This window comes from Petaurus breviceps, unplaced genomic scaffold (genome assembly GCF_028583685.1).
Source record: "Petaurus breviceps papuanus isolate PSGF00001 unplaced genomic scaffold, PetGlider_PUasm1.0 90743, whole genome shotgun sequence".
Taxonomy (NCBI): domain Eukaryota; kingdom Metazoa; phylum Chordata; class Mammalia; order Diprotodontia; family Petauridae; genus Petaurus; species Petaurus breviceps.
In genome coordinates, this window is record NW_027187332.1 from 332,707 (window position 1) to 356,513 (window position 23,807).

Sequence of the window (23,807 nt, forward strand, 5' to 3'; positions counted from 1 at the left end):
AGAGAGAGAGAGAGAGAGAGAGAGAGAGAGAGAGAGAGAGAGAGAGAACAAATGAAATGTTTCAATCTACATTCAGACTCCATAGCATTTTTTCTGGATGTGGATAGCATTTTTCCATGAGTGTTTTGAAGTGGTCTTGCATCCCTTCATTGCTAAGAATAGCTAAGTTTATCAATTTAGCAATCACACAATATTGCTGTTACTATGTAAAATGGTCTCCTATTTCTGTTTACTTCAGAGAGTGTATAGATTTTTATAAATTAAAGAACCTCAGATTTAAAAGGAGCTTCAGAGGTCTAGTTCAATATATACATGAACAGAAATTTTGTCTTCAGTATTCCCCTTTTATCAAACATCCTCCGCTTACATACCTCCTAAGATTGGGAACTTTATAAGGCAACACATTTTACTTAGGGAAACTCTAATTGTTTGAAGTTCTTTTTATTTTCCATATACTGATACTCTTTAAGATACTACACATTGCTCAAAGCTCTGTCCTCTGGGGACAAACAGAGTGAATCTAGTAGATATTTATGAGGCTTATAACTTCAGAAAATAGTATTATAAAGTGGATTTGGAAAAATGCATGATAAACTGAGGATTTTAGCATTCATTTACTGTACCTAAAAACATGTATGTATGGAGATGCATAGTTGAGCTATTTGAATTGTTTTATGTTTATCCATTGACGAGGATTTTTTGTTTGTTTTTTTCTTTTATTTATTCTCAACTAGTTATGAAGATGTTGGTTTCAACAGGAACTAGAAGGAAAAAGAATGGACAAAAACGTGAAAGAAATTATCATCTCTTTCAAAATCTCTTGTTCATGTTACTATTTTATTTTTAATTTTCTTGTGAGAATCTGAATCATTAGACTAGACATTAGTTTCAAACAACTTTTATGATTTGATGTATCCGGTGGCTAAAGAAAATTGAAAATTAGGCAATTGTGTCCAATAATTGGTTATTATGATTTGGACACAATTTGTGATTAAATAGGTCTGGTAAGAGTCAGGAAGTATAAGCATAGCACATAGGAATGTACACCAAATTTATATGTTTTAAGTGTTCACAGAAAGTTCTTTCATCAGAATGATAAAATTTGAAGAAATAAATATTTTTCATGTATTTCAACCAGAAACATTTGTTCTCACCTCATTTGTTTTCAGGAATAAGGCATAGGAGAATCTAGGTTGTCACTGAATAGTAGAAAAAAGATAAAAAAAAATAAATGGCCAGTGAATCTCTCTGTTACATATAACCTGTGTAATTTGGGGCAAGTCTCTTCCCATCCTTGGACCTGTTTTTTTTCCTTTGTTAAATATTGAATTGAACCAGACAATATTTAAGGTCCCCACCAGCACTAAAAATTATTATTCCATGATTTTATGAAGTAATTAGTGCCAGTGATCAAGAGCTTTTATTTGCTCTGAGTGGAACATTAAGAGCAAATATAGAGTTCTGAGAAATGATCAAAATGATACTTCAGAAAAAATTATCCTACTGGCTCCTTTTAGGTGAAAAGAGAACATTTTAGGTTAGAAGAGAACATTGTAATTTGAAATAGTCATAATTATTCTGTATATAAATCTAGGAGTATCTTGACTTGGCCTATATATTATGAAGAGAAAAATATTTAGACACCAATATTTTTTAATGTACTTCTCTGGGTATACATATTTATGGTCAATAGACAAGTGTAATGAATAAAATAGAATTTTATTTACTATTTTATACCAAGTATTTTCTGGATTAAAAAGTCAATATGGTAGGTTGGCTCCTTCACACTAGTATTCTATATTAGATATCATTAGATTTATTTTTTTCCACAAAGTATGTCATTGTGATAACAAAATAGTTTCCTAATGGTTGCCTTTGCTTTAGAAAACATCTTTAGATAACTTTAGATAACATCTTTTGACATTTGGAGATGAAGGAAGATGTTGGAAGATGGTAACAGCCTCTATTGACTATATTAAGCTATTAAATGCCTAAAACTTCTCTCAGTTCCAGAGGTTCATCATTTTACACCAATATTTGACTGGGATTATTGCATGGATGCAAGTCATAGAACAAGATCACATCTAAAGAATTGAGTAGGATTTTAGCACAAAACACACCTCTGACTCCCACATTCCCACATAGGTTTGCACACTCTTTTTACTAGCAGAGTAGCAATAAAAATGTTTCCCAAGAGACAATAGACTCATAGATGTTAGTGAGATTTCTTTTAGTACCCACTAGATTACAGAGGTATAGGTCGTGGGGATAGAGATCTATTCCAATGATCCAGACTTGCCAAAAATTTTATCACATCAAGCCATAGTATAGACATCTACAGAATAAAATATTGTGTCTATTCAAAAAACAAAACAAACAAAAAAAAATCTTTACCAAGATAACTGGGAAAAGAGAAAAAGGAAGGGATGAGCTCTACTACTACTACTACTACTACTACTACTACTTCTAATAGTATTACCACTACTACTAATAAAATGTTTAGCTTTCAGGAGTCAGATTGCCTGTCAGTATTTTATCTGAATTTCTGGTGAGGGGTTAGGAGGGCAAAAAGGAATGTGTATTTATTAAGAGCTAATATGTGAACATTTCTATGTTAAATGCTTTTCTCATTTTAATTCTTTTGACCCTCAAAACAACCCTTGGAGGAAGGTGCTGTTATTATGCCCATTTTGCACATGGGCATCCTGTGGAGTACAAAAGTAAAGTTACTGGAGCAGAGCCAAGATGGTGGAGGAGAAACAGGGCTTGCCCTCTGCTCCAGTTTCCACCTCCTTTAATATACATAAAAAATTACTCTAAACATATTTTAGAGCTACAGAAACCACAAAGTGACAGAGAGAAACCAATCTCCTGCTGAAGGCATCCTGGAAAGGCTGAGAATAAGGGGCTATCACAATGGCCTGGGAGCCGAGCCCAACCCCATATGAGCCATGTGGTTTTGGTCCCAGGGCAGCCCCTATCACAAAAGACCTAGCAGCTTCTATGTTAAGTGATCAAAGGGCTTGCCATATGATATTAGAGAGGGCAAAGGAGCTAGGAGTAAAACCAAGAATCACCTATTTAGCAAAACTTAGTATAATGCTTCAGGAGAAAATATGATCATTCAATGAAATTGTGCATTTTCAAGCAATTTTGATGAAAAAAACAGAGATGAACAGAAAATTTGACTTTCAAATACAAGAATCAAGAAAAGCATGAGAAGGTAAACAGGGAAAAGAAATCATAAGGAACTTAAATAGAGTTGAACTATTTGCATTCCTACATGGCAAAATGATAATTGTAACTCATAAGACTTTTCTTGGTATGAGGACAGTTGAAGGGAATCAACCTATCTATCTATCTATCTATCTATCTATCTATCTATCTATCTATCTATCTATCTATCTATCTTTCTATTTATCTCTATCTATGTATACATACATATATGTATGTATAGGAGGGTGTAGGTGTGAATACATATATATATATATGTGAGGGTGTGCATATGTATGTACATGTATACATGGACAGAGGGAGCAAGACAAGTTGAATATGAAGGGATTATATCTAACCAATAAAATTAAGAGGTGAGAGAGAAATTTATTGAGAGACAGAGGAAGGGAGAGATAAATTAGGGTTTTTACAATGGAGGGGAAAAGTAGGAAGGTAAAAGGGAATGAGACAACCTTATTCTCATTGAATTTGTCTTTAGGAGGGAATAACACACAAACTCAATTGGATATCTTACCTTACAGAAAAATGGGGGGGGAAGGGGATAAGAGGGTGATTGATAGGAGGGAGGACAGATTCAGGGAGAGGGTAGTTAGAAGCAAACACTTTTGAAAAGGGACAGGGTCAAAGGAGAGAAGAGAATAAGTTAGGTTTGGGATAGGGTGGAGGGAAATATAATTAGACTTTCACAATATACATACTATAGAAATATTTTGCATAACTACACTTGTGCAAACTATATTGATTTGCTTATCTTTCCAGTGGGGGTGGGTGAGGAGGGGAGAAGGGAAAAAATCTGGGACTCAAAGTTGTAAAAACATATGTGTATAAATTTTGGTTTTTACATGCCACTAGGAAATAAGTTATACAGGCACCAGTGTACAGAAATTCATCCCCCCTTACTAGAAAGTTGGGGGGCAGGGGCAGCGGTGTGAGGGAGGATATAAGAGAGAACAGATTGGGGAAATGGGTATTCAGTAGGCTTGCTATTTTGGGGTGGGGATAGGGGGAAAAGGGAGAACAAATTTTCAACCCAAAATCTTGTGGAAATGAATATTGCAAACTAAAATAAATTAGAAAAAAATTAAGTGGAGTTACCTATGTAAAGTCTCAGATCTAGGTATTTTCTGAGAGCTGCTATGAATTCTGGTCTTCTTGACTCCAGGGTCAATTCTCTTTTCACTGTGTCACTCAAATACGTGATTCATGGTAGCATACTTCATTCCTAATATGTAATCCTTGCTCTTTCTTTCTACTTTCTGCTCACATCCCAGGTCATAGGATTTTGTATCCTACTAAAATGATGCCTAACAAGGGCTGACTTTTGGTTTGTCCTCATCCTTTGAGCCATGGCATTCCTTTTCAAAAAAGTGTGTATAACACATTGTCTAGTTGTGACCTTAATAACTGTTGTGACACTGTTGATATATGAAAAAAAATATATAGAATATTCTAAGTGGCTTTTCAGGAATATTAAAATGTTAATATTTTGTTTAAGATAGAAATGTTTTAAAATGGTAAAAACAGAAAGGAAAGTTCTTTGCTTTGATATCTATCCAGAAACTTTCAAAAATTCATTTTCCAAAGAATGAATCTTTTCTTTTATTTATTTTGTTTTTCCTCTTCATAACATTTTGAATTTATTTGAAAAAAATTCCTATTTATCCTCTGTTCCAGAAGTGAGGAAATAAACTTTCTGTTGCAGGATTTATTACTATTAGTGGGGTCTATGTAGTTACTTTGATAAATTGGGAGACTTATGTTATTGTAGATTAATTTCTTTGATAGAAAATCTCCTTCACTGATTTCTAGAAGTATTTCAAAAAGTATGAGTTGTTAGAAATTTAGAAAAAACTTTCTATATGGACTCAATAATTATTTTAGGATATATATCTGGTTGATATTTGTTATTTGTTCTTTTCTGGACATAATGGCTTATTCTTCCAAGGGTTATGCACAAAAAGAGCTAAGCTTCCCCTTGTTAGGGAGAGACTTTCTTGCCACAACACCCTATGTAAAAGAGAGTTGACATCCCTTTCTAATTAAAGTTCAGACAACACAATTAAAGAGAAGTTTGGTGTCCACAGAACCATCAGCTACACCCTACAGAACTGAACTGATAAACAAAGATGTTGATATGCCTAGCAGAGACATTGGTGGGAGCTAATGACCTATTGTTTTGAATAAGTGCTCACTCATACAATGTCTCAAACCTTTAGTAGTTTTTGAAAGTCCAATGTGACAGAAGGAATACCCCAGGTGTAATTAAAATGGTTCAGTAAGACAGTCACAATTTCCAAAGTTTCATAGATTGAACGAAAAGATAAATAAAATTATAGATATCTCAATGGATAAATAACAAGTTTATCAAATATTCAATATATGTCAGGCAGTATACACACAAATAAATATACACACATATGTATGTGTATGTATATATATAAAACTTGAAATGGTCTTCATATTTCAAAATAGCAAATGCTTGTTATATTTATGAGTATAGTTCTTCCTCTGATAGATATTAATATAATGGTTCCCAAAGTATGGTCCAGCTACCTCTAGTGGTCTCAAATATCATTCCAGGGAACCTTCAGATGAAAATTTTTTAGATGTAACAATAGTAAGATAATATAATTTTCAATATAGTAAATGCTGAGAGATATAGTAACACACATGAGCAAAAGTTCAAAAGTAGGGAGTTCCTCAATAACTATTAAGTGTGTAAAGGGGTCTAGAAATCAAAATATTTGAAGATTGATAGCTTCCTAAGTAGTAGATGGTACTTGTTATTCAATAATGCCAAACAGGATCAATGCCTTCTGCCCTATCTTCTGGTGGTAAGCACTGCCCAAAATAGGCATATTTGAAGCCTTTTCAAGCTGATAGGATCTTACATAATTTGCTTTCTACTGTCATTTCAATTCAATTTAATCGCTTGGTTTTAGAAAACTCAGGGACATTTTCATCCATAATGAAGACATACAGTATGCTTTCAATTGTGAACAAGTGTGACAGATTGCAAAACAGCCATGGTAGATTACAATATTTTCTAATGACAAAGACATGAAGCAGTTATCCAACTGCAAGTAAAAAAAATCAAATTTTGATTTTATAGTTGTTTGTTTACCTACCCTGATTTCTCTTTTATGGTGAAGGCATCTTGAAGGAAGGGGTATGTTTTTTTTTTTCATTGCTGTGTTCACAGTTTCTAGGAGATGACACTTGAATATGGTAGGAACTTTTAAAAAAAGTGTTCATCAAAATCAATTTCATTTAATTCAGCTGACTTTAATGATAATGTCTCTAATTAGTAGAAATCTTAGAAATTTAATCATGTCAATTTGAATCACAAAGGTTGGATTTTCAGGTTCTGTTTAAGTATATACCACATAATATAACATATTTTTGAACCTGTAAGTTAAAGTGTCCTAGTGTAATCAATAAATACAGTAGGTTTGTGAGTATTTGAATTCTGCCAAATTTCTTGACTTGACGTTTACAATTTAGTATGCTAAGAGCAATTTTCCATAATACTGAAAATATTCATGTTGTATGGGACTAAGATCAGCCTTTTGGTAAAGGAGGAATCAAATACAAGGAATTTTGGTTTAGTGGATTGGGTGATGGACAATGATTCAAGATAACTTCAGTTCAAATTCTACCTCTGAAAATTGTGACCTTGGGTAAATGACTTAACTGTCCTCTCTTTGCCTCGGTTTCCCTATTTATTAAATAAATCTGTTAGACTCAATGGATATGAGATCCCTTACACTTCTGAAATAATTCTCTGATACTATGAAAGGGAACACTCTACCCACTGCACCACTTAGCTACCCCTCTCCTCTGTGTGTATGCCTGTATCTTTGTCGAAAAGATAGTGTCAAATGAAAATAACAATATAGACAAGAGAGAAAGAGAGAGAGACAGACAGACAGAGAGAGAGAGAGAGAGACAGAGACAGAGAGAGAGAGAGACAGAGAGACAGAGAGAGAGAGAGACAGAGAGAGAGAGAGAGAGAGAGAGAGAGAGAGAGAGAGAGAGAGAGAGAGAGAGAGAGAGAGAGAGAGAGAGAGAGAGAGAGAGAGAGAGAGAGAGAGAGAGAGAGAGAGAGAGAGAGAGAGGGAGAGAGAGAGAGAGAGAGAGAGAGAGAGAGAGAGAGAGAGAGAGAGAGAGAGAGAGAGAGATTTACATGTTTATTATGTGGATGCCATATAAGGTAGCTAGATGGCTTAGTAGATAGAGCCCTTGACCTGGAATCAGGAAGACCAGAACTCAGATCTGGCCTGAGAAACTCACTGGCTGTGTGTCTCTGGGCAATTTACTTAATATCTGTTTGTCTTAATCTACTGTAGAAGGAAAGGGTAAACCATTTCAACATTTTTTCCAAGAAAATCCTTTCTTGTGTCATGAAAATTCAGACACAAGGGAACAAGAATAGTGTGATTGGAACTTTCCCAAGTATTTGAAGTAGCAATAAAAGAAATAAGAAAGCTGATTCTACTTTCTAGATTACTTTCTAATGGGAGGAAACAGTATATAAAATCAGGGGAATGAAAGTGGAAAGAGGAATGTTTTCAGCATGATAATAAATTTTAATAATCTAGAGATACAATAAGCATGATTAGGATGAAAAGGCTATTAAATTGAAGGTAGAGAGGCCAGAGAATCAGGAGTAGAGTGAGGAGAGAAGTGAGCATGGGTAATTTGGGAATTTTCATGAAATGATTCTAGGCAGGAACTTTTAAGTTTGTAAAGCACTTTGCATACATTATCTCCTTTGAGTCTCACAACAACCGTATAATGTAGGTTCTAAAGGTGTAATTACTTCCATTTTACAGATGATTAAACTCAAGCTTAGAGAGATTAAGTGACTTGCTCCTGGTTATAAACCTAGTAACAGACTGGGGATTTGAAACTAGGTCTACTTGATTGTATGGTACTACTCAACACTGGCTATGAATAAATCATATAGTCTATATTCAATTGTTTTAGTTACAAAAAAAGCAAATAAATGCCTAAATTTGCTGGGTGCTGGCTTCTGAAGTAGTTAAAAAATATGTGTACTCTTTTCTCGAGTAGTTTGCAATGCAATTGGGGAAATATAATTAATTATATCTACAAGTTTGCATTGTATACATTATAATGCCCACAAACATAGAAATATGCTATGAGATCAACACATGAAAGGTGCAGAAAATAATAATCAATATCTGAAATTTTATTATACAAATTTTACTATTCAGAGTTCAAAGCATGAGGACATTAGGCAAGAGGGATATTTCTAATTGTCATAGTTGCTTTAAAGCAATTTGGATTTAAGACACAATTTTTCACATCTTGCTAGGCTAAAGTTTCTCTCTCTCTCATAATCTGGTGGCAAAAGAAGTGTTTATGCATAAAAAGTCATATTTTACTGGTTCTTCCATTGATTCACTGTTGCCCCTGGCAAGGCAATTAACTTCTTTCTGACTCAACTTCTTCATTTGTAAGATGTAGTTTTCATTATCACACAGAGATAATGGATATCTGGAGGTTTCTATTACAGATACAGATATTTATCTTTGTGAAGGCACAGTCAGTTTCCAGTCTAAAAACAGGGATGTGTCATCTTATGATTATTTTTGGAGGCTAATGAGATCTATGTATAATCACTCCTTAAATAGTAGGGAAGTCCCTTACACTGAAAGATAATTGCTTCCAGAATGATGGCAATATCTCTAAAAAGCACATCAGGATTTCCTGACTTGCTTTATAGAGATACTGTCAAACATCAAAATGCCATACCATGATACACAAACCATTGCTATACTCCCCCACAAGATCCAACCTTAAAGAAAAGCAGCCTTTCAAATGTTCAGTACACTGGCACTTATGTCTATAGAATACCTTTGTTTTATGCTTTATAGGGATAAAATTATGTGGTGTGACAACAGTGTCTCCCATCTCAATACAGGTCTCCCATGTCAATATTATCTGTTTCTTTTTTTCCCTTTTTTCTTTATTAATTTGTTTGTTTCCTTTTAGTTTACAGGATTCAATTCCACAATTCTTTGAATTTCACATTTTGTCCCCCTCTTCCCCCCATGGCGGCTTATAGTCAAATATAGGATCTGTAAATACTTTCACATTATACATTGGTCAGGTTATAAGGACGGATTGTACCAGCTGGAATGAAAAATGGTAAAGAGGACATAAAACCAAATAAGAGAACGAAAAAGATCAGATATTTTGCTTCCACCTGGATATAAACTTAGTTCTTTCTCTGGATGCACATTTTTCTCTCCATCATGAGTCTTTTGGGATTGACTTATATCACTGCATTGCTGAGAAGAGTCCAGTCTATCAAAGTTGGTCATCACACATACGTTGTGTCTGCAACTGTGTACAAATTTCTCCTGGTTCTACTCTTGTCACTCAGCATCAGTTCTTTTAAACCTCTCCAGGTAAATATGAAGACTGCCTGCTCCTCGTTTCTTATAGCACAATAGTATTCCATAACATGCATATACCACAAATTGTTCAGCCATTCCCCAATTGATGGGCACCCCCTTAATTTCCAATTCTTTGCCACCACAAAAAAGGGCTGCTGTAAACATTTTTGTGCATATGGGTCTTTCTCCCATTTCTATGATCTCTTTGGGATATAGCCCTAGGAGTGGTATTGCTGGATCAAAGGGTATGAAAGTATTTATAGCCCTTTGGGCATAATTCCAGATTGCTCTCCAGAAAGGCTGGATCAGTTCACAACTCCACCAACAATGCATTAGTGTTCCGGTTTGCCCGCAGCCTCTCCAGCATTTGTCATTTTCCTATTTTGTCATCTTAGCCAATCTGACTGGTGAGATGTGGTACCTCAGAATTGTTTTGATTTGCATTTCTCTAAGCAAATTAGAATTAGAGCATTTATTCATGTGCTTATAGCTTTAATTTCTTTCTCTGAAAACTGCCTGTTCATATCCTTTGACCATTTATCAATTAGGGAATGACTTGTATTCTTATATATTTGACTTAATTTTCCTGTATATTTTAGAAATGAGTCCTTTGTCAGAGACATAAGTTGTAAAGATTCTTTCTCAATTTCCCACCTCCCTCTTAATCTTGCTTACATTGGCTTTGTTTGTACAGAAGCTTTTCAATTTTGTGTAGTCAAAATTATCCGTTTTACATTTTATAATGTTCTCTAATTCTTGTTTAGTTATAAAATCTTTCACTCTCCCCAAATGTGACAGGTAAACGATTCCTTGTTTTCTGACACTGCTTACAGTATCAAACTTTATACCTGGATCATGAACCCATTTAGACTTGATTTTGGTATATGGTGTTAGATCATGGTCTATGCCCAGTTTCTGCCATACTTTATTCCAGTTTTCCCAGCAGTTTTGTCAAATAGTGAGTTGTTATCCCAAAAACCAGGGTCTGGAGGTTTATCAAATAATACATTACTATAGTCATTGGCTTCTGAATCTCGTGTGCCTAATCTATTCCATTGATCCACTCCTCTATTCTCAGCCAGTACTAAATAGTTTTAATGACTGCTGCTTTATAGTACAGATTGAAATCTGGTAAAGCTAGTCCACCTTCCCTAGCATTTCTTTTCATTAATTCCCTTGATATTCTGGACCGTTTATTCTTCCAAATGAATTTTGTTAGTATTTTTTCTAGCTCTATAAAGTAGTTTTTTGGTAAATTAATTGGTATGGCACAAAATATATAATTTAATTTAGGTAAAATTGTCATTTTTATTATATTAGCTCGACCCAGGCATGAGCAATTGATATTTTTCCAATTAGTTAGATCTGACTTTATTTGTGTGAAAAGTGTTTTGTAGTTATGATCATACAGATCCTGGGTTTGTTTTGGCAGGTAGATTCCCAAATATTTTATAATGTCTGCAGTAACTTTAAATGGGATTTCTCTTTCTATTTCTTGCTGTTGAATTTCATTGGAACGATATAGGAATGCTGAGGATTTATGTGGGTTTATTTTATATCCTGCAACTTTGCCAAATTTATTTATTGTCTCAAGCAGTTTTTTACTTGATTCTCTAGGATTCTCTAAGTATATCATCGTATCATCTGCAAAGAGTGATAGCTTGGCCTCTTCTTTGCCTAACTTGATTCCTTTGATTTCTTTTTCTTCTCTAATTTCTACTGCTAACATTTCTAGTACCAGACTGAATGAGAGGGGTGATAGTGGACACCCTTGTATCACCCCTTATCTTATGGGAAATGCTTCTAGCTTCTCCCCATTACATAAAATACTTGCTGATGGCTTTAAATAGATGCTACCTATTATTTTAAGGAAGGCTACATTTATTCCTATACTTTCTAATGTTTTTAATAGGAATGGATGTTGTATTTTGTCAAAAGCCTTTTCTGCATCTATTCAGATGATCATGTGGTTTCTGCTAGTTTTATTGTTGATATGATCAATTATACTGATGGTTTTCCTACTATTAAACCATCCTTGCATTCCTGGAATAAATCCTACCTAATCAAAGATAAGTTGCTGTAGTCTTTTGGCTAGTATTTTATTTAGAATTTTTGCATCTATATTCATGAGGGGGATTGGTCTATAATTTTCTTTCTCTGTTTTATCTCTTCCTGATTTAGGTATCAGTACCATATTTGTGTCATAAAAAGAATTTGGTATGACTCCTTCTTCACTAATTTTCCCAAATAGTTTGTAGAGTATTGGAATCAATTCTTCTTTAAATGTTTGATAGAATTCACTAGTGAATCCATCTGTCCCTAGAGATTTTTTCCTAGGGAGGTGACTGATGGCTTGTTCAATTTCTTTTTCTGAGATGGGATTATTTAAGTAATTTACTTCCTCTTCAGTTAATCTGGGCAACTTGTATGTTTGTAAATATTCATCCATTTCCCTAAGATTGTCAAATTTATGTGCATACAATTGGGAAGAATAATTCCTAATTATTGTTTTGATTTCCTCTTCATTGGAGGTAGATTCACCCTTTTCATTTTTGATACTCATAATTTGGTTTTCTTCTTTCTTTTTTTTATCATATTGACTAAGGGCCTATCAATTTTGTTGTTTTTTTTTTCATCAAACCAGCTCTTGGTTTTATTTATTAGTTCAATAGTTTTCTTAATTTCAATTTTCTTAATATCTCCTTTTGTCTTCAATATGTCTAATTTAGTATTTAATTGGGGATTTTTGAATTTGTACTTTTTCTAAGTTTTTTAATTGCATGCCCAATTCGTTGAGCTCCCTTTTCTCTAATTTAATCACGTATGCACTCAGGGATATAAAACTTCCCCTAAGAACTGCCTTTAATGCATACCACAGATTTTGGTAGGTTGTCTCATTATTATCATTCTCTTGAATGAAATTACTGATTGTTTCTATAATTTCTTGTTTGACCTACTCATTCTTTAGGATTAAATTGTTTAATTTCCAATTAGTTTTTAGTCTGTCTTTCCCTGGCCCTTCATTGCATATAATTTTTATTACATTATGATCTGAGAAGGATGCATTTAATATTTCTGCCTTACTGCATAGAATTGTGAAGTTTTTATGCCCTCGAACATGGTCAGTTTTTGAGTATGTGCCATGAACCGCTGAGAAGAAAGTATATTCCTTTTCATCCCCATTCAGTTTTCTCCAGAGATCTATCATACCTATCCTCTCTAAAATCCTGTTCACCTCCTTAACTTCTTTCTTGTTTATTTTGAGGTTGGATTTATCAAGTTCAGATAGGGGGAGATAAAGGTCTCCCACTAGTATAATTTTGCTATCTATTTCTTCCTCTAATTCCTTTACCTTCACCTCTAGGAATTTGGATGCTACACCACTTGGTGCATATATGTTAAGTAGTGATATTGCTTCATTCTCGATAGTGCCTTTTAACAGGATGTAGTTTCCTTCCTTATCTCTTTTAATTAGGTCAATTTTTACATTTGCTTTATCTGAGATAAGGATTGCTACCCCTGCTTTTTTACTTTAGGTGAGGCATGATATATTTTATTCCAACCTTTTACCTTTACCTTGTGTGTATCCCTCTGTTTCAGATGTGTTTCTTGTAAACAGCATATTGTAGGATGATGATTTCTAATCCATTCTGCTATCCATCTCCTTTTTATGGGAGAATTCATTCCATTCACATTTACAGTTATTATTGTTATCTGTTTCTTTCCACCCATCCTATTCCTGCCCCTGTTAATGTTCATATTTTTCCTCCCTTCTCCCTTCCCCCCCTTAATAGTTTTCCTTTTGACCCCCACCTCCCTCAGTGTTCCCTTTTCGGCCCCCCTCCCTTTTCCTCCCCTTTCCCCTTACTACTTCCCTCCCTACAAACCACTCCCACCCCCTTTCGTGACCTTTTCCCTCTCCTACTGCCTGTAGGATATTGTTATACTTAATGAAGTATGCTATTTCTTCTTCGCATCAAGAGTAACAGGAACAAATCTCATGCAAAGCTCCTCTCCCTCCCCTCTTTCCCTCTAAAGTGATACTTTTTGCATTCCTTCTCCATAGAGTCCTATGCTTAACTGGTTGTTATTCCCTACTTGTTCCAGAAGCAATGAAGGAAAAGCTCATATGCTTCCCAACTCCCTCCCTTTTTTTCCTCTGCTATACAGTTTTTATGCCTCTATGAGTGACATAATTTACCCTTTTCCACTTCAACCATTCCCTTTCTTCCATTGCAGTCCCTTTGTAGCCCTTAATAAGATTTTTTTAATTGTCATTTTTTGTATTTTATAGTCATACCCTCTACTTGTCTATCACCAGTTTGCTCTTATCAAATAGCAGGGTGTGTGTGTGTTCTCCTTGTTTACCTTTCTAAGTCACTGTTGCATCTCGTAATTGGAGGTTGAATTTTCCATTGAGTTCTGGCTTTTTTATCAAGAAGGTCTGGAATTCTGTTATATTATTGAATGAGCATCTCTTTGCCTGGAAGAATATGCTCAGTCTCGCTGGGTATGTGATCCTTGGTTGTAACCCGAGCTCTTTTGCCTTCTGGAAAATTGTGTTCCACTGCCTCAGATCTTTCAGTGTAGAGGATAACAAATCCTTGTCAATCCTCACTGTGGACCCTCGATATTGAATTGTTTCTTTCTGGCCGCTTGAAGTATTTTCTCTTTTATCTGGTAGTTCTGGAGTTTGGCCACAACATTTCGAGGATTTTCCAGTTTGGGATCTCTTACAGCAGGTGTCTGGTGGATTCTCTCGATTTCTATTTTGCCCTCAGGTTCTAGTATCTCAGGGCAGTTTTCCTTAACGAGCTCTTGGATAATGTTGTCCAGGCTCATTTTTTCATCATAATTTTCTGGTAGGCCTATGATTCTCAGATTATCTCTCCTGGATCTGTTTTCCAGGTCAGTTATTTTTTCTTTGAGGTATTTTACCTCTTTTTCTAATTTTTCATTCTTGTTGTTTTGGTTGGCTAATTCTTGGTTCTTCATAGAGTTATTTGTTTCCATTTTGTTAATTCTGGTTTTTAGCAAATCATTTTCCTTTTAATTTTTGAAGCTCCTTTTCCATATCATACACTTTTCTTTTTAAAGAGATGTTTTCCTCATTATAATGTTTTTCTAATTCTGCTATTTTTGTTTTGAGAGAATTATTCATTTTGTCTTCTATCTCTCTTATTTTGTTTTTAAAGTTCCTTTTGATCTCATCTAGGAGAGCCTTCTGTGCTTGGGACCCATTCCCTGTTGAAGTTTCAGCTTTGTGTGTGGAGCCCACATTGTCTCCCTCTGAGGTTGGTTCCTCCCTCTGAGGATAGTAGGACTCCAGAGTCTTTGTCTTTGTAGTCTGCTTTCTACCCATTTTGAGGCAGGGTCCTAGCCATGCCCTTCCTCTAGGATCCCAAGCCTTTACAGTGGAGGGTTTTGCCCAGGGCAAGAGTTACTATGTTTTCAGGGTCGGGGGGGGTGGTGGTTTGGAGCAAGTGGGGTTCACTCCATCATCCTCGTCTTTGGAGGTCCTGAAAGGGGCTTTTTAAAAAAAATTTCTGGGCTATGAAGTGGTAGCCCCAGGAGTGTTTGCTGTCCAGGACAGGGGCCCTTGTATTTGCTTCTTACCTTGCTCTTTCCAGTCCCAGCCCTTTGGTGATAGGCCTGGTAGTGGACCTTGTGGTTGGTGGGAAGACTTGCCCTCCGAGTTGATCAGGCCCCTTCCGGGCCTGCGTCTGCCGGCCGCACCTTCCCGGCCTGTGTCTGCCACGCTGCGCCTTCCCGGACTGCGTCTCAATATTATCTGTTTCTAATCATGAATCTATTCACAAGGTTAGAAATTACATCATTAAAAATATTTGTTTATAAAAATAATTTGCCCTTGTTAAAATACCAAGGGTGTATGATGGTTTAACATATTAACATATCAATCTCTTAATATGAATTAGTTTATTGGATAATCTTCAAGGTGACACCTATGTAAATTAGAGCCCTACAGATCAAGCTATTGAATAGAAAGTTTCATGGTAGAAGTATATATTGCTAGAGAGGAAAGAGATTCAAAGGCAAGGTGCTTCAACAGGAGTTCAAAAGCATAGGGCTCAACTTGCAACGCTGGAAACTTGAGATGAGCACTAAGAAGAGGGAGCAACTATGATATTTATGAATTGGACTAAGTGGTTGTAGAGCTCCCTTCCACATTTGAATATTTATGTTCTGAATGGGGTAGTGAAAGAATCTCAAAAGTCTGTATCTATGAAAGTGAGGAAGGAGAGGGAGACTTAAAAAAGAAAAAGAGTGGTAATAAAACAGATTAAGAATAGAATTGTAATTAAAAATTCTCATCCATTTTAAGGTTGTTACATATATGTCTGTACCCTGTGAAATGGATTATAATTTAATCACATGTCAGCATAATTTTAATCTCCTGCCTGAATTAATGAATTAGATTTTATCATTCTACCAAAAAGGGAAACGCTTCATTTCTATAACATATAATAAGAATATAATCATTGATTGACACCTTTTTATATATCACAAAAATACAGTAATCCTGCAAGAATACATATATTAGTAATACTCAAAAAGCTTGAAAAATAATCAGTAATTGTTCCTTGTAACTAAAGAGAAAAGAATAAAATCATTGAATCTAATTAACTCCACTAAGAAAGCACATTTCATGTTTTCATATCTTTGCCTTCATTTTCAAAATGATGCTATGTAGCAACTAGATAAAAACTGTTTGGTTTAGTCACTCCTCTGTGTTTTGGTCAAATCTGGTTTATATTGATATTTCAAGGTTTAAAAGTTAAGAGATTGAGGAGAAGCTAGGTGGCACAGTGAATAGAGGACCAGCCTTGGAGTCAGGAGGACATAAATTCAAATCTGGCCTCAGACAATCAACACTTACTAGCTGTGTGACCTTGGGCAAGTCACTTAACCCCAATTGTCCTGCCTTCTCCCCCCCACCCCCCAAATATAAAAGTTAAGAGATTTTGTTTTCCACCAGTGCTGGATGACAAATCCTTCTATGACTTGGTTAAAAATTTTCAAGTCACTGTTACCAGAAAATTCATCACTTGGGCTGACTCTTATTAAAGCAAAGGTACAGATGAAGGGTAATAATAAACATTTCATGTAGGATTTTATGAGACAATTTACTAGAAGTAACAGTCACATTCCTAAAAAAAATAGTAAGTGAACAACATTGGAAACCTCTCATGATAATATCTTTTTGCTAATTTTTCCCTAAAATCAGATCATTATTCTCTCCACTAGAGTCCTAATCTGTTGTCTTATTATTTTGTAGAGGTAACCTGAGTTCTTAAAGGCTGTGTGTAAAGAAGGGTGTAGGTTGTGGCAATTATTGTTGTGTTGGAAAGTCTATCAGTTTAGCTGTGGTTAGATTGTGTGTCATCTGAGATCAACCCTAAGCAGCTTCACAGTCTTCTAATCAGGAAGTTAGCCCATAGGTGATTCATTTCTTTTTTTGCCTCATTAACTCAATAGTGGATGTTATCCTCCAATTTGGAAATTATTGCTTCCCACAAAGTAAATCAATAGAAATAAATATTTAAAAAGTGTAATTATCAGTACATTATTTAATGAATACTTAGATCGATTGGATCTATATCTGGAAGAAACCTCAAAGATCTTCTGGTCCAAATACAATATTTAATATAAAATATTTTGGATCATTGTACACTTGATAAATATTTACAAACATGTTAAATTCCATAATACACAGGGCAGAAAAAGAGGATTTTCCACTAAACCATGAATTTCTATTATGTATTTAGTATTTATTATATTTGCCATATTTTTTTCAAGTAGATAATTACTTCAGTACTGTGATTGCAAAAACTGTCTTTAAAGTCTATTTCTTCCTCTATATTTCCTATTAGTCCCTTTTCTGCATTTTCAAAAGTGTTTTTTAAATTTTTTTTTGCATTACTATCTCTACCATTACCACTCCATATATGACTTTCTTTATAACAAATAATCATTGTGACGGAAAACAAAACAAGATAAAACACAAAAAAAAAAACCAAAACCAGCAAACAACAAATAAATAAAAACAGTGATCATATCTAAAATTTGTATATCATTATGCTTTTATAGTCCATTCCCTCTCAATCAGTATTTAGCAGATGATCTGGCACATATTAATCACTTCCTAACTGTTGATTAATTGATCAACGAGATGAGACCATGGTTCGTCAGAATATTTCTTCTAGTGTCCCAACTCCTTTATTTTATAGATGAGAAAATTGAGATAATAAGAGACCTGCCTACTACAAAAGTAGTAATTATCAAAAGTAGAATTTGAACCAAGAGCCTCTGGATCTAGGACCAATTTTCATTGTGATGTACTTAAAACAAAGTCAAGCATCCATGCATATGAGTACACTTTCCTCTAATCTTATGTTTCACATTATATTCTGAACTTATATTTATGGATAGGCATTTTTATATCTTACAAGAATAGCTTGAGACATCAAGCTTAGAAAACATTTTAAAGAACATATTTTTATACTATGTAACTCTACAGAATAATTAAATTAATCATTCTTTGATACTTTTGCACAATAGAATTATCCTATACTTGGGCAGTCATTCAGCCTGGGGAATACTGAGACCAATTTAAATTGCTATTAATTGGTGCTTAAGAATGCAGTTGCAGACTTAGAGTGCCCTTGTAGAATACAATGTATTCAAATGTACTCTATTTTAGAGCTTTATTTGAAATAATTCTATTACAATTAAGATTTTTTGGTGGAGGATGAACATTTGGGAAAGCTAAAAGCAGGGAAGAAAATGCCAATAGACATCAATGAAACTTCCCCCCTCCCCTAACAAAAAAAAAATTGGTTAATGCATGATTTATTGCTAAATTTGATCCTCACGACAACTTTGCAAAATATGCTCTGAAAATATTAATGTCTCTATTTTAGAGATGAGCCAACAGGGTAGGAGAATAAATCAACTTATACTAGTTACAATGTTAACAAGTGGTTATGAGCCCAGGTTTTCAGATCCCATAGTCAACCAATCAATTAATAAATAAATATATGTCAGTTGATAACTTGAGCTAAAGTTTTTAAAGTTTGTCATGAAAGAATAGAAAAATCAAAATGTAGTGGGAATGTAAAGTATCAAAATTCTAGCAAAGTTAGTGTAAACCTTTAATATTTTTTGTTATATGTCTCTCCTGTGCTGACAATCTAAGGATCAGATTTGTTCTCAAGTCTTTCATTATAATTTTTCCTCTCTATCTCTTTTGTTCTTTTGACTCCAAGGATACCAAGCTACCTGTGAGATGTTCACTCATCACTTCTGACCATCATTTTTTCATTTGTAGAAAAAAAGAGAAAGCCTTGTTCCCAAACCCTTCAGATGTTTAAAAATTGACATATCCCTGTTTTGGCCCTTCTAACTCCCCTTTTAAATTGTATAATTCTGGAGAGGCCTGTTTTATTTTTTTGTTTGTAGCCATGTCACCTAAGTAGAGTAATTGGCAGATAATTGTGTTTTCAATAAATGTTCATTGATTGTTGATTCTGTCCCTTTGATTAAACTCATATTATCAAACCAGTGATATCCAAAGAAGAAAACATTCTTAACCTAATGATCTTTTGTGATAGTAATGGCAATTAAAGATTCCTCTGTATTGGCTTGGTTTTCAAACTGATTGTGTTAAAACCCAGAGCTTGTTAATCCCACCTGTGGGATGGACTTGTTGATGTGAAAAGAAAGTCCTGAACTGGGAGGAGCTGGTGACGTAGATTTTGAGAGACAAGAGAGAGGCGGAAGACCTTTTTTTGGAAGCAGCACCTCGTGGAGAGAGAGAGACTAAGAGAATTGCTGGTGGCCGCTTTGAATTGCCCTGGACTTTTGAGACCTGCCCCCTGAGCTGCCAAGGACTGAGGAGACATGGCTGTTTTGCTGGTACTTTGTCTGTTTTGATGTTATTTTGCCAGATTTGTCCACTGGTGAAAGACAGTCCTTTTGTTGAAGAAGTCCTGGAACCTGGCATTAGGTTAAGAAGCCCTGAGACTGTCCTGCAGACAGAGAGTGAATACTGTCCACTGGTGAAGGACAGTGCTGTTGTTGCAGGGGTCTGGAGACTGTCCTGCAGACAGAATGAATACTGTCCACTGGTGAAGGACAGTGCTGTTGTTGCAGGGGTCTGGAGACTGTCCTGCAGACAGAGTGAATACTGTCCACTGGTGAAGGACAGTGCTGTTGTTGCAGGGGTCTGGGAGCCTTTCTGTTGGTTCAGAAGCCCTGAAGAAGGATTTTCTTGTTGGATGTTTACAGAAATCCTGGGAGAGGGCTTTGCTAATGTGTTCAGGGGTTCTAGGACTGTTCTACAGACAGAGGATGAATTCATGAAGGGACTGGCAATGTATCTTATGGCCTTGCTAAGCCTTGTCTCCCCAGGAACTAAGATTGCTGAGAACTTGCCTCGTGTCAAGATGAAGAAAAGACCTCCATTTGGGTATTAAGTGCTGTGTTTAAACTTGATGTAACTCTGGAGTAGATTCAATTGTGATCCAGGGGTGGGGAACTTTTGACCTTATGTTTGGAAACTAATCTCCATTTGTGAAGAGGGGCTTTGTGGTGGATTAAATTAAGGTATAGCCTGGGGTGGAGAAGTATTTAGAACAGAGACTTTGTAATTGATTGAATGATTGGAAGGTCCTGGGGTGGGGTAGTACTTGGAGATTATTTAATCAAGCTTAGTAAATGCTGTATTTGGAATGATGTCATGTTTTGATCTTCTCTGTTCTTGGTTTGTCACTGAATAAAATGGAGAGCACCTATGCTGGTATTTTGAACCTGGGAAGTTGTCTTTCCTTGGCATTACATCACATCTTTCCATATTAATTAGTAACAGCCTAGTCAAATCTTACTTCAAACACTTACAAGCTGTATTACCCTGAGTAAATCACTTAAACTTATCTCTATCAGTTTCCTTAACTGTAAAATGAATTGGAGAAGGAAATGGAATAGAAATGGAAATGGAAAACCACTCCAGTATCTTTACCTAGAAATCCCCAAATGCGGTCACAAAGAGTCAGGCATGACTGAAAAACAACATTCATCAGTTTTGTTTCTGCCTCCTAAAGCCTGACCACATAGTCTGTGGTCCTGTCTGTGTCCTTTTGCTCCTTAGAGTGATTTTTTAAAGAAGTGTCTTAATTCAGTAATAAACCCATGACTCATTCATTTCTATCAATGAGATTGGTTCTAGTAAGATAACCTGACTTTATGCCCCTCCCACAGAATCAATGTTTTATTGAATGATTATTTTTCACATGATCTATTAGCTTCATTAGTTGTTTTTGTTTATAAGTGAACTCTTTGGATATAGTACAAATTCTTTAATACTCGTTGTTGAAATTGAGCTAAAATCTGTTACATTCTTTTTTTATTCTAAGTGCACCCATTTACACTGTGCACTAGTGCACAGCACTAGTACACACCCACTAGAGTGCACATACAATAAATCTGTATTTCCTTTCCAGAAATTTCTATTCATGGGAATTGATTCTGCTCTCTGAGTAAAGCAAAATATTTTTAATACTTAATTCTCATGACACTGTTAAATATTTGAAGACAGAAACATGAAATGCATGATAATGCAAGTAGGTTGTCATGTAACTTTTGGATGATCCAACCCAAAGATTCTTTGTTATTCTTTGTAGCCTTTGACTTTGTAGATCATGCTCTCTGGCTTGATATTCCCTTCTCTTTGGTATGTTTTTTTTTTAAACACCCTTCTCTCAATGATCTCATCCTACCTCTACTTTGCTGAAAACTCAACTACAATATAATCTCTAACTGTAAGTGTCCAATAGTGTTCTACCCTGCCCTTTCTCTTCTCCCTCAATACTACTTCATTTAATTATTTCTCAATCTTCCATGGATTTAAGCTATCATCTCTCTGCTAATGATTTTCATATATAAGTAGCCTCACCTCACCTCTCTTTATACTTCTAATCTCACATTTCCATCTGTCATTCAGACATCTCAGTCTGGAAGACCAGTAGACATTTTAAACTAAACATGTCCAAAACAATTGGTTATATTTGCTGCTAAACTCCCACCTCTTACTAACTTCCATATTACTATATAGAGCAACACCAGCCTCCAATTCTTCATGCTTGTAATTTTGGAATTATCCTTGTTTCCTCATTATCTTTCAATTTCCCTATCAATGAGATGTTTCTGATATTTCCAATGTTTCCATGGCCTGTTCAAATTCACCTTTGCAAACATCTCTCTAACATGTCTATTTTCTTCTCTGATAATGGTAACAATAGTTGAAGTCTTGATTTTTTTGCGTGGACTTTTGCAATAGCCTTCTGATGATGCTGCTAATTTCACATCTCTTCTCCAATCCATCCCTAAAAGGCTTTGTAATATTTACCTGTTCTTATGGTGCAATAGCTTTCCATAATCTCCAGATACTACATGTTTTTACAATTCCAAGGTTGATGAGCATCTATCTATCTGTCTGCCTGTCTATCTATCTATCTATCTATCTATCTATCTATCTATCTATCTATCTATCTATCTATCTAACTATCTATCTATCTATCTATCTGTGTGTGTGTCTGTCTTTCTTTATATCTTCATATATATTCACAAATATAATAAATTCATACTAGAATTCTAAGTACTTCACAACCTACTAAATTTTTTTTAACATTTTCTATGTATGAATTAATGCAAAGGATAATATTTTCAAAATATTTATTATTATTCATTAGTTTAGGGAACTTCCTAGATTACAATGATAGGAATGATGATGATGATGATAGGGATGATTTCACATAGTGTATGGCACTTTTGAATATTATATGCTATAATAGAATTCTTTAATAATAGTTGGAAAGATATAAATTCAAAGGTTGACTCAGACATTTATTAGCTATGTTACCTTGTCTAAATCATTTAATCTCTCTTAGTTTACTCATCAGTTTATTGGGGCTAAATATACTGCCTACCTCACAAGATTTCTATGAGGATCAAATAAGGCAATATAGTCTATGTGAAGCATTGTTTTTCTTTTTTTTTGTCTTTTTACGTTTCTTTATTGGAGGTTGGCTTGACCTTAATACTTTTCTTACATTTACATTCAAATTTTAAGTGGTTAGTTGTTCTTTCCCTTTATATTGTTGTAGTTACTCTGCATTTTGTTTTCTTGGTTCTGCTGACTTCAGTCTGCATCAGTTCATGTAGATCTTTTGATACTTCTCTGTTTTCATCAGAAACTTCATTTCATATAGTACAGTAATATTACGTTATATTCATGATCACAATTTGTTTAGCTAATCCCCAATTGGTGGGCATCTACTTTATTTCCAGTTTCTAGCTATCACAAAAAAGTGCTGACATAAATATTTTGAAGTGTGTGGAATTTTTTTTTCTTATTGATGGTTTCTTTAGGAATGGAGTCTCTGGTTCAATGGACATTTCAGTATCTTTATTTGCATAATTTCAAATTTCTTCCCAAAATGGTTGTAGCATTTCAAAGTCCCACCAAATATGTATTAATGTGCCTATCTCTCTAGAATTCTTCCAACATTGACTGTTGTTATTTTTTTGTCATTTTAGCCAGTTTGCATGGTGTGAGGTGAAAACCTAGGTTTCTTTTGATATGCATTTTTCTTATTATCAGTTGTTTGAAGCATTTTTTCGTGGAGTTGTGAATATTTTTCAGACCTTTTGAGAATTTTTTTTGTTCTCAAATGTTTTATTAACTTCTGATTTACATCATTAATTTCGCCAGATTTTGAGTTACAAATTTTCTCCCCGTTTTTCCCCTACCCATTGCAACAAAATAGCATTCCCAACAAGATATCCCTCCTCCAATCTGCTGTCTCCCATATTTTCTCCCATAACCCTTTTGAATTTTTCAGTGGATCTCTATACCACAGTGCCTGTATATCTTATTATTACATGTAAAATAGTATTAATAATAATAATTATTATATATATATATATAATATGAATATTTGATTTTAAAACTTTGAATTCCAGATTCATTCACTTCCTCCCTTGTCACCCACCCTTCCTGGGAAGATAAGCAGTTCAGTATAAGTTGTACATGTGTTGCTAATGCAAAACATTAACATAGTAGATATG

General features: G+C 34.8%; 1 pseudogene; it reads right to left on the minus strand.

Moving 5' to 3' along the window:
• Positions 1-22,061, minus strand: part of LOC138145707 (protein SET-like) — a 66,295-nt pseudogene extending 44,234 nt beyond the window's left edge.
• Positions 22,062-23,807: the final 1,746 nt, after the last annotated feature.